General features: G+C 32.8%; 1 protein-coding gene across 14 annotated transcripts in view; it reads right to left on the minus strand.

The window, feature by feature from the left end:
* ARB2A (ARB2 cotranscriptional regulator A) overlaps positions 1–12,137 on the minus strand; it is a 428,393-nt gene that overhangs the window by 169,910 nt on the left and 246,346 nt on the right. The window lies entirely within an intron of this gene.

Genomic DNA, 12,137 nt, shown 5'->3' on the forward strand with positions numbered 1-12,137 from the left:
TATTATTCCCACAAGGTTAAAAGAAATGGAAAAGGTCTGCAATCCATGTACTCTATTACCAGCATTAACATGCCCATGATTACATTTGATTCCTTTATAGAACATCTCATAAAAGAGTTTGGAAATACGCATACACAGACACTAACACAAAGATAAATTTTAAAATGTGAGCTTTTAGCTTTAGCTTCTTAAAGCCTACATAAAAATGTTCAAATACAAATTTTCTTTTGCATATGAGTTCTAAACAACTACAAATGAGAAGCTTCTTGTAAAGCGTTTAGAGGCAGAAAAAGAGTATAAAAGATAATTTCAAAGGAAGGTATTTCCTTAACATGTGTATTCATTCTAGTATCTAACAATAAATATCTCTTCATGCATGTGGTATCTGTAAAGATTACTCAGTAAGAGTTTCCACATACTTAAACAATCATACATATGTATCAAATAATTGAGCATAACAAATTTTTAATCAACAACTCTCCTTATAACCAAAACCATTTTTTTTCCATATGATAAAGCAAAACTGTACTATACTCTCAGGAATGATTTGATATTATTAAAGTTAGAAAAAACAAAAAGAGCATAAAAAAATATTAGTCTTTTGACATAATTTCTTTAGCCACACGTATTTTTAAATATCATTTAGAAATGCTCATTTTTGTCAACCGTGGTTAGCTTGCTTATTAACCAATATATGTTGTCCATTTATATTATCTTGGGCCAGGAGTGAGGAAGTGTAAGAGAAGGTAGTAAATTATTATTTTATTCAGAAATTATATAATCTTTTATTTATGTTTTGTTCCTTAGAAAGGTAACATTTTTGCCTAAAACAAAGTATATCTTATTTCACTGGTATTTTATAACTATTTTATTATGTTGAGAAATCTGCAACTTTTATGTATATTGAGAGTTAAAAATCATAGCTACAATTAAAACCTAAGTTTCAAGCAACCAGAGATATAATAATATCATATAGAGTGACAGGAAATTTACAAGCACATCGTTAATGAGGAAATAGCAAATTCTGTTCGTTAAATGAACAAAAATGCATTTTTGAGATTTTATGACGAGGTCTATCTTTACTATATAACTAATGATTAATGATTTTCACTACAAAATTATTGTGGTGTTATTAGAAATTCTCGGAATCACAATATACTACACTAGAAACATGGTAACTTTGAGCAATCACCAATAAATATACAATGCTTTGTCAAAGGGAAATAGTTAGCAAAGGACTGAAATCACTGTACCCTTGCTTCTATGATTTAAAAATTTTTATTCCTACATTTGAAAACCCATTAGTTTGAAAGCTTTTTAGCAATTCCTTGCTTCTTCCTTAGACATGGGAAAAAGTAATGGATTTCACTGGACAACTTTTTACCAGCTATTTCACCATCTTTATGTTTCCCAGCACCTTACTGCAAAGCACCCCCTGCCCCTCTCTGCCCCCTACCAGTTTCCCCAGAAATGTTTTAGAGTCTGAGCACAGCGAACATACTTTGGACTCAGAACTCCATATCCCTTCCTGCAAGGAGAAGTCTGGAGAACTTTTCTAGTCTGAGGTCCTGGATATTACCTGAGAAATAATAATTTAAAAAAAGTGGGCGTCATAGTATATGATAATTACACAGAGGTCAATATCCTTTTTTTAACCCACCAAATACTGAATTATATTTCTTCAATTTGGGTCCATACAAGAAGCTGATTATGTAGTGTAAATTTAGGGAGAAGAAATATAGCAATTGTGACTGAATTATAGAGCAGAAAGCCTGTCCAGCTCAAGTGTGTATTTATACTTATTTGTAGTTGCTCATGGTCACTTGTATTTGGGGTTGTCATTCAGTTCTATAAGGGGTTTTCAATGGATCTACTGTAGCACCCACCGTACACTTGTTGGTTGTATGCAGTCAATGGTTCTTCAACATAGCTCAGCAAAAGCACTTTTCAGCATGTGAATTAGCTTGTTTGATCATGGGTCGCTGTGAAATATAGACTCTTCAGACTTCTGAGGTAAAAGAGCTCTCCTCCACTCATGAGATTATTTTACATCTAGCAGGAGCTTAAGATATATACTCACTCATTCAGATATGCAAATTCAACCATCAGAGACAAGTAAATTATGCAAGATGATGCACATTTCATTTTAGCTAGAAAAAAATGTGCAAACACTATACAATTCCATTTCAGAGAAATATACTTGCACCAAGTTGAGATGCACCGAACAAAAGTTGCAGTGCAATATCCATGTTTCCACAGATTGGATTCAGTTTTGAAGAGCTGTTTTACATTTACTTGAAGAGGTTTTACATTTCAATACTTTTATATGCCTTTTTCATAGGTATTTTCACAAATTATTTTCCCAAACTACCAAACTTGTATTCAACTTTCAGAAAATAATTACATCACTATTTTATAAGTATGTTTTTCATATTTATATGATTTATATACAAATATGATTAACAATTTAGGCATTCTAGTTCAGCTCCAATCATCCACAAATCTAATTTTTCTAATATAAGGCCTTATTTTCCAATATGTTATTTATATCAATAATAAGTCTGTTTACCAACACTTCTACTTGCTGAATAAATTTCATGTAACTCGTGTATATCCCTCATTAACGCTATAGCTTTTAGAGGACACCTTTAAAGGAGCAAATGACATCATCTAACAACTTGATGCGGTTATTGCCCTTGTATAATACACATTTAATTCGCTCCAGGTTTAATTTTAAAGCATGAATTCTAGAATTTGTGAAGCAAACAAAAGAAATATGATTCCTAATATTTTACTATCAAATTTTACAAAACAGAATTATTAAAAGTAGATAAAGGTTTCTGTGGCTTATGATATGCTGAGTGATGCCACAGCAATACAACTGAGTGAAATAACTGATGTGATGTTTTTCTGTGCAATTTCATCTCTATACTTTAACAATATTCAGAAATAGTGACCTGTTTAATGAAAATAAAAGAGCATATATGAAAATGTCCTGATTTGTAGTGACTGTTACTAAATATGCTTTCTGAAACCATTAAGGAATTATAATTACCAACAGCACAATAATCAAATTCAGCCATGACACATTTCTAAATCTCTGCCAAAAGTAAACCTTCTTATAAATTCACATAGGCTTTGATGAAATAGCAAGCTGGTCGGGAGGAGGATATTGCCCTGCATCTTGACAGAAGCCTACGTTTGTCTCACCAGTTCCTCATGAAAGATGTAGTAAATACGTTGGGGGTAATGGGTATTTTCTTGATAATTAGCTGTGTAGGCAAATATGTTCTTTGGCAGACAATATAAATGTTGATTTAAGGACCAGCCAATAAAGAGCACTAAACTGCAAAACACTCACTGCTCAATTTCTCACAGATTTGGTTGAAGACTTAATCCTAAAACTTAGGTTTCCATTATTACCAAATAACATACTACTACGAAAGTTATGATATAATGAAATATATTTCACTCATACTTCATATGTAGCTGCTTAATAATTTCCACATTTGACAAGTTTATACTATGCAGATTAACATAACTAATAATGATGAATAGTAACAGACAAGTCATTGTGGACCACTGTTTTATAGTGAAACTTATAAAACTCCTTATTTTCTTAAACACACAAAGCAATGCATTTCCACTGAAACTAAGGCAACTATAAAGCTAGTAAAGATAAGTGGTAACCTACCATAAACACCAGTAAATTTTAGTTTATGTCTAGGTTTAAGAGATCATCTTTAAAGAAAATGGTTTTAAGCTAGAAGCGAGATACACTGTTTTAAAAACAAAAATAGCACAAGATAAGTGGCATATACTCTGGCAATTTTCTTTAACGCAGCTTTTTCAAATATAATCTAGTCTACAGTGCACTCAAACTGCAGAAACATCCAAATTAGGAAAGAAAAAAAAGCGATACTTATCCTTGCAAAAAGGCCCTATACTCAAAGGAACATCTGAATAAAATTGAGACATCTGCAGTAAAGTTTTACCTTCTCCCTAGAATGTTTGAGATGAACTCAGTGTAACACTGTCTTCCAAGAAAAGACAAAGTGATCAATGCAAGAACATATCAGGCTGCCTTGGACAGGCCAATCAATGCAAGAAAGAACCTTGCCCAGGGCCTTATGCAAATAGAAGCACGTCCTGCAACCTAGGGAGGGAACATGCGCAATAGATCAATTGGATCTGAAAAACCTTACAGCTATATCAGCTACAGACAGTAAATATATACTGATGAATACCTCACACTTCCTGCGAATTCTTAAAATGTGTTTTTATGAGCTAAGGAGAATTCTTAAAATGGATTATTTTTAAGAGTTAAAAACTCCTTCTGGGAGTGCAGCAAAGGGGAAGAAAACATCATGGGAGAAACACTCAGCATTACTTTTAAGGGTGTGCAAATAAAATTTTGGTTTCTTAAAATTTCCTGGCATAGTTGAATTTTGCTGACATTTCAGAAGGTCAATTTTTTTGTATGTTTGCATTCATGAGCAGGAAATAAAAATCTAGAAGAAGCAAATACTGTTCTTGAACAGGGAATAAATGAAATGTTGTAAGAGAAATAATTCAAGATATAAAATTATGGTCATCATTCTCAGACTAAAATCTCACCCAGTCACCAAAGATTATTCTCCATGGTGGCTAACCTATTCATATAGGAGCAGTTTGTCTTTTGAAGTTAGTATCTGTATCTCCAAAATCACTCTAAAATCTGATTAGAATGTATAATAAGCTCAAGGGCTACTTAGTACACAAAGCTCTGTCCCTGTCAAATGGTCTTGAAGGCAAGTCAGATGCTTTATAAGGCTACATCAAAAACACTCAATTATCAGGTCTTCAAAGGACTACTTGAGTGCAAAATTATTTCCTAAATATTCTCATTTTTTGTTTTTTTTAAACCTGTTTCTTCTTATGAATTTCACATTTTAAAAAACATCTTTCATAACTTAAAAGAAGTTAAAAATTATATTTTAAATAGGAATTATAGTGGCAGCAACTATAATATAGATACTGCCAAGCAAATAAGAAAAATTCTGTAAATATCTACTAATATATTTACTTTGTCTTCTACTTTGGAATTTTAAATTAAAAATTTTAGCTGCAGATATATTCTCTATCAGGTATGTAGCAAATATTTCTAATATTAAAAATAAAATATACAATTTTTCCTTTAGCCATTGATATATGAACTTTCCCTGGCAAAATACTACATAAAATATGAAAATCAGACATCTATTATATAAAGTTCACTATTTAGAGCTGTTTATTTAGCTGTTATAAGGACACAGATATCTTAAGACACTGGTTTATTTAGCCAATGGAGGGAAATATGAGACTATACAGGATAAACATAGCTCACTTTTTTCTTTTTCACATTTCTAGTGCGTTCTACACTGGTAAAATGTTTATTTTCAGTTTACTTTAATAAGATTTTTTCCCCTAAAGTATAACTAAATCTATCATTCATTTGTTTGATCCTCTTTACTTAGACCTAAAGCTTTATAAAAACTTTACTATTTACATGGAGAAAGCATGATATAAAATCAAAGCAATATAAAACTCTCATAACTTTTCAAGTATTAGGTATCAGATCAAATGCTTATAATAAATCAGAAAGGCATGAAGTAGCAGGTTAATTATATGGACTCAAATGTTTCCTTTTCCAATTTTAATTTCAAATATAAGAATTTTGAATGGTCTGATATTCACAGTAAAATGTAAACTCCAATTTACAGTAAGTAAAATACAAAGGACCAAGCAACTATGGTTTCACTTTTTTTAACAATATTTAAATTGTTATATTTTCTCCAATATGTAGGAAACATGTAGAAAAACAATTTTAAAGTATTATCACCAAGTATTTGATATGTGTTGACATTGTGATAGCCACTGAATAATGAAATTCTATCCTTCCTGATATAAATCTGCACAATATGTGTGCTTTTTGCTTTTAAAAGTATATTCTCAATTTTAAAAGTATGTCAGGTAAGATATTCAGTTTACCAAAGAGGTTTGTGCTTTAAAATATAAATACAGAATTTCTTTAAATGAAAAGATCCTCATTAATTAAAAAATTCTAATTTACCAGAAAAATATTTCATGCAGGTTTCCCAAAACCAATCAGAGGAAAGAGTGTTTCATGGGCAAAATCACTGACTCTGAGATTGGATTTCTATTGCAAACTGAATGAATTTCAATTCTGACTCATCTTCGTTGTGCAACTTGGCACAAGTTCCTCAACCTTTCCGACTCCTTCACCTGTAAAACAGGGCTAATAATACCTACCTAATAAAGTTAAACGTAAGTTGTACAATGCCTAGCTAAAATAATGTTTAATGACCAAATCTAGTAGTACCCTAAACTCTCTTCTGAATGGCAGTATGCATAACGGTTTTATGAGCATGGCTTTGGAGCCAGAAAGCCTAGGTTTAAATTCTGGCTCCATCACTTAGTGGCTTGTAATCTTAGTACTTAATATTTTGCTGACCCAGTTTCCTCACATGTAACTGAGGATTATAATAATACTTACATCATAAGGATTACATGAATTTTTATAAAGAACTTAAAGCAATGTCTGGTACTTGGTAGGTGCTATGTTATATAGCTATCACTTCCAGGTGTAACTTATAGATGTGGACAACATGAAGGAGCAAACACTGATAGCAGAGATTGTTCCAGTAAGACTTGAAAGGTCAATTCTATTTAGTTGGTATTAGAAGACAGCTGTCTATTTCCAGCACGGAATGAGTTGCAAAGAAGAGCCAACCAGGGGCCTGGCCAAGGAAACTCATCTGCTTTCCAGATTTTCAGAGTGTTTTCAATTTTTCTGCTTAAACTGAATTTCCAGAACACCACATCAAAACATACTCAAAATTTAAATAAAAATGATTTGGGGATTTCCTGTTATTTTAAATTTTCCACACCTTTTCTCCCCTTCATTAGTTTGGGTAATTAAGAACTGATTAAAATAGAAAGTCTGTTTGGAAGGCACAAAAAAGAATAAGCAGTAAAAAGGCTAGAGAATAAAAACTAAACAATCATGTAATTCAACAGAGAAATATAGAATTGAATCCTGAAATACATGAAAGACCAGGAGATTGTTTTAAAGATAAGAGTCACCACAGTTAGTATAATATAACGTTTACTCTGCATAGGTACTTGATGAGAGGAGAAATAAACAAAAACTCACTGTGACAAAGCAAGAGGTCACACTTTTAAAGGGGGAAAATATATATTTATATGTTTCCCACCTGTAAAATGGGGATGATAACAGTACTTATAAAGTTATGATGATTAAATGAGATAAAGTATATGTATATAAAGTACATGCTTAGGACAGTGCCTGGTACACAGTAAGTATCATTTAATTTAAGCATTAGTGTTGCTGCTGATGAATATGACAATGATGTCACTACCTTCTGATTTGCAAGACACTCATAAATACTAGTTCCATTTAAAATGTTCATTTTCAAAGACACTGCTATGAATTGCTTAGAACTGTTCTTGACCCAACCATGTCTTAGGCCCCTATGGCTGGCTGACAGATAAAATGGATTCTATGATAATAGCAATGACAGGGTTCTATTAGAGTAAGACAGGTCTCTAACACAGCAATCAGATATAAAGGTATCTGTTCTGCTTAAGAGTCTATTGTAAGATGTTAGAGAAAATACAAGTGTCATCAAATGTTAAGGTTTAAAATATGCTAAAGATAACTAATATATTACTATATATTTAATGTTTGGACATAAATATAAATATATTTAATATTTCAATAGACACCCTTAAAAATGTATAACAACAGTAAACAAAACTGAAAAATTTAAGGCTGAGCCTGTAACAGTGGTAGAAACTACTATTACATTATTAATGGTACTGGAACTATGAATTTTTTTCCTGAGGTAAATTGAGCAGTAATACTACAAAGGCAATTACATAGACTAGGGATCTCATATTATATTACAATTTATAGGATACCACTTTACAGAGAAAGTCAAGGTTTCTTTGTTGTTAGCAGACAGGCTATTGGATACCTTTACAAATTCAACATTTACAATTATGAAGCATCCCTTGACGCCTTATAACTGGAGAGAAGTCAAGATCGGAAATTTCTACTGGAGGAGAAAGCTGAGTGCGCTCTAACTTTCTGCCCAGTGCCTCTCCTTTAGAAAGATAAACGTCAAATTTTTCTTCTAATTAAGATGTCTGATTAATGTAGTAAAGAAATTTGAAGATAGATGTTAGAAGTTAGATATCAAGATTTATGGATATTTAGACATAAGCTAGATATGTTAGAAGTTAGGACACTTTTTAATCATTTGACTCAACTAAAAAATTGTCACTGAAATATTAAATAACAATTTTTTATTGTATTCTAATGTTCTTTAATAAACTTATTTATGAGAAAAATTCAAATAAGGTATGAAAAACTAGGAAGAAATCTGAATACACTAATAAATATATAAATAGGCAAACTAATTTCTAGAGGGTATGAAGTTTAACTTGTTCAATTTAATCACAGAAAACTAAGTTTTGGGTTAGGGTTAGGTTTGGCTACTTCCCTTGATTCGAGATTTTAATATCTTGGTCGATTTTCTACATTCACTGATCAATTTTCATTAGTGGTCCTTCCAAGTGTCCAAAACTTCAGGGTCACAAATTGTACTTCCTACACACTAAAGCACACTGGTGCTAAATGTCCTTGTTGGTCAGCTTTGTTCTCTTATCCACCTCACTTTGCTCTATTGTGTGGCTCTGTATACGAATGCCTGGATGCCACTTTCTTCATTCTGACCCAATATAGCACCATCTTGAGATCTGCTTCTGACAACTTATGTATATATAAATCTAGGATCAAAATTATTTACTGCGTATTATTACAGGTCCAGCTGGGCTAGGCAGCATAGTGAGAACCAAAGAAAATAGTGGATTTATTATTTATCCTCTGCCGATTAAGAAAAGGATTCTGAGGTGACTTAAAGCAAAAGACAACTATGAATTAAGATGCTGTTATAAGAGATTGAGGCTTGGAGTAACTAATGAAATGGAAAATTAGCCATAGTTCTGGGTTTACAGGAGACAAAGGTAAAAATTCATGATAAAGTTTTTATTTTCTGACCAAAAGAGATTATCACTTTATCAACAGAAATAATTCTTCCTATTACTTAACTCTAAGACAAATTTACTGTTTAGATCTTTATACTGGGGAAGTTAACCTCTTGGCTAAAATCCCACTTCACAATTACTATATTACTCTCTTTGTTTAATTGTGTTTCCTACTTAGAATATAACCTTGAAGCCAGGGATGTGTTTTAATTTGTTTCCCCAGTACTTGTACAGAGTGGTGTGTTCAACTGAATAAATATCTTTGATAGTGTTCTCAACCATTTCTTGTTTCGAGGGCATAATACTCAATCCTAACTCCAAGAAATAATATCTATAAAGTCAAACTGATGTGGTCCAGGTGGCTTTACTGTGATCTAAATTCATTCAATGAAAAAGTGTGGAAAACCTATAACAAAAAAATATGAAGTGAGAAAAAAATGAGATACACACACACACATTAAAAGTCCTCAACTCTAAAAGTTAAGATCACAGGAGCTTAGAAGAGTAGTATCACTGTTTCCCTGGGCCCAAAGAAAGCTTTAGACCCACAGTGTGATCATCTCACAGCCTAAGAGCAGGAAAAATGATACCTCTTCCTACTCCATCTCTTTTATTGCCACAGAAACCTGATAACCAGTGTACCAAGGATAAGCCCTAGGTATCTACATGACCCTAGAATACAGTATTTTACTCTATCTCGTTCTGACTTGTCACATAAATTGAACTTCTGCCTTGATTCATCACTTCATAGTCCTTCTGATTTTTCTGCCTACTAGAATCTCTTTCTTTCTCAAGAAAAGACCCACTTCTAAATCCCCAGCCAATGGTTGAAGCCTTAAACCTTGCCTGCTTTGTTCATCCTTTCCCCAGTGCTGAATCCTGTTTTCATTTTTGTTTTTTTACTTCCTTCCCTATAAGTCAGTGAGGTAGAGTTTGGCTCGGGAGAAGAGGTACTCTTAGAACCAATAGCTATATTTTGTTTGCTCAGTTATCACCTAATGCCTTGATTTTCTGTTCCCTGCAACCAGGTTATACCTCTCGATTCAAACCTGAGCTCACCATGCTCTATAGATACCTACCTAGTGATGGTTCACCTGCTATTCCCTCCAAATCCAAGCTCTCCAGCTGAATTAGCTCTTCTTGAACCCATCCTGAATTCTAGTAATGAGACCTTTGTCCAGATCTGGCTTCCATTCTGTCCTCTCAAGCTTTACCTTAACATAAATCTAGTATGCTTCAAGTCTGAGTCTACTTGGCTCCCCTGTGCTAATCTGAATAAATAAATTATTCAATAAAAATTGAGGTCTAACTTCTAAGATAGATGTCAAATGGTTTTGATTACAAAATTTTTTGTCTTCTAAGAGCTCTCTGTAATTTGCGGTGTCAAATCAGAGGTGTCACTGTGGTTGGGAATCTCATATGGGGGAGTGCTTACATTAAGTGATCATCATAAGGTTATAAGAATAGTAAAAACAGCTCCATTATTAAACGAAATGTGTTTTTCTATAATCCCTCTTATAAAAGGCTTACAATAGTCAATCATTCTCTCATATCTGCAGTAAAATACAAAATCTCTCATTAAGATCTTTTATAAAACCAATGGAAAAAGAAGTATTTCTTATAGAAAGATTTACATCTAACAAATTAATATATCAATTTCTCTGGGTTCTCCTCAACATGTTTTTGTGCTAATTTTAGCAGACAGTGATTTCCTGGCAGTCTTTTGTTGAATTAAGAGGTAGAGTGCCCAATCTCTCAGCTGCAGTAAGATCTGGATGCAGTCCATCTATATGGATATTGAAAAACCTCCTCCAAAGGTAATTCCAATGGGGTAGTATGTATCCATTACTCTACAAAAAGATTCTATAAAAAATTAGTGAAATCTTTCCCCATTTCAGCTTTCTGAACAACCTGATCCTGGTGTGACTGAGAAATAAAACATTAAGGAGCACATTAGATCCTAAGTAGAAATGATCTATGAAGAATGGAAATAATTACAAGTAACATCATAATTAATGATGAAAAAAGTGAATGTTTGCTCCTTAAGACAGGGACAAAAGGATGTCCACTCTAGCTACTTCTATCTATCACTATACTGGACAGGACAATTAGGCAAAAACAAACAAACAGACATCCAGATTTGAAAGGAAGAAGTAAAACTTTTTATTCACAGATTATATGATCTTGAACATAGGAAACCCTAAGGAATTCATACATACACACAAAAAAACTATTAGAACTAATAAATGAATTCAATAAGTTGCAGGATACAAGATCAAGATACAAAAATCAATTGTGGTTTGTTTTTTTTTGGGGGCCGCATGGCATGCGGGATCTTAGTTCTCCGACCAGGGAATGAACCCATGCCCCCTGCAGTGGAAGCGCGGAGTCTTACCCACTGGACTGCCAGGGAAGGCTCTCAATTGTGTTTCTATACACTATCAATGAACAATCTGAAAATAAATAATTTCACTTAGAAGAGCATCAAAAAGAATAAAATACTAAGGAATAAATTTAACTAAGTAAGTGTAAGATTTGTATACTGAAAACAAAAAAAAAATTGAAAGAAGATAAATAAATAGAAATGAAACCCATGTTCATGGATTGGAAGACTTATTATTAAGATGGCAATATTCCCCAAATTGATCTACAGACTTAATTCCAATCAAAACCCCAGCTCCCGTTTTTGCATAAATTGACAAATTGATCCTAAAATATAAATGGAAATGCAAGGGACCTAGAATAGCCAAAGCAGTCTTTAAGAAGAAGAAGGAAGCTGGAGAATGCATACGTCCTGACTTTAAAACTTGCTACAAAGCTACAGTAATCAAGACAAGCGTGGTATTGTATAAAGATAGGCATATAGATCAATGGAATAGAATTAAGAGTCCAGAAAGGAACCCTTATATTTATAGTCAAGGGAGCCAAGACAAATGGAAAGGGAAAGAATAGTCTTATTGACAAATGGTGCTGAGACAACTGAATATCCACTTTTAAAAGAACTATGTTGGACTTCTACTTCATGC

Source organism: Kogia breviceps, chromosome 4, assembly GCF_026419965.1.
Source record: "Kogia breviceps isolate mKogBre1 chromosome 4, mKogBre1 haplotype 1, whole genome shotgun sequence".
Classification (NCBI taxonomy): domain Eukaryota; kingdom Metazoa; phylum Chordata; class Mammalia; order Artiodactyla; family Physeteridae; genus Kogia; species Kogia breviceps.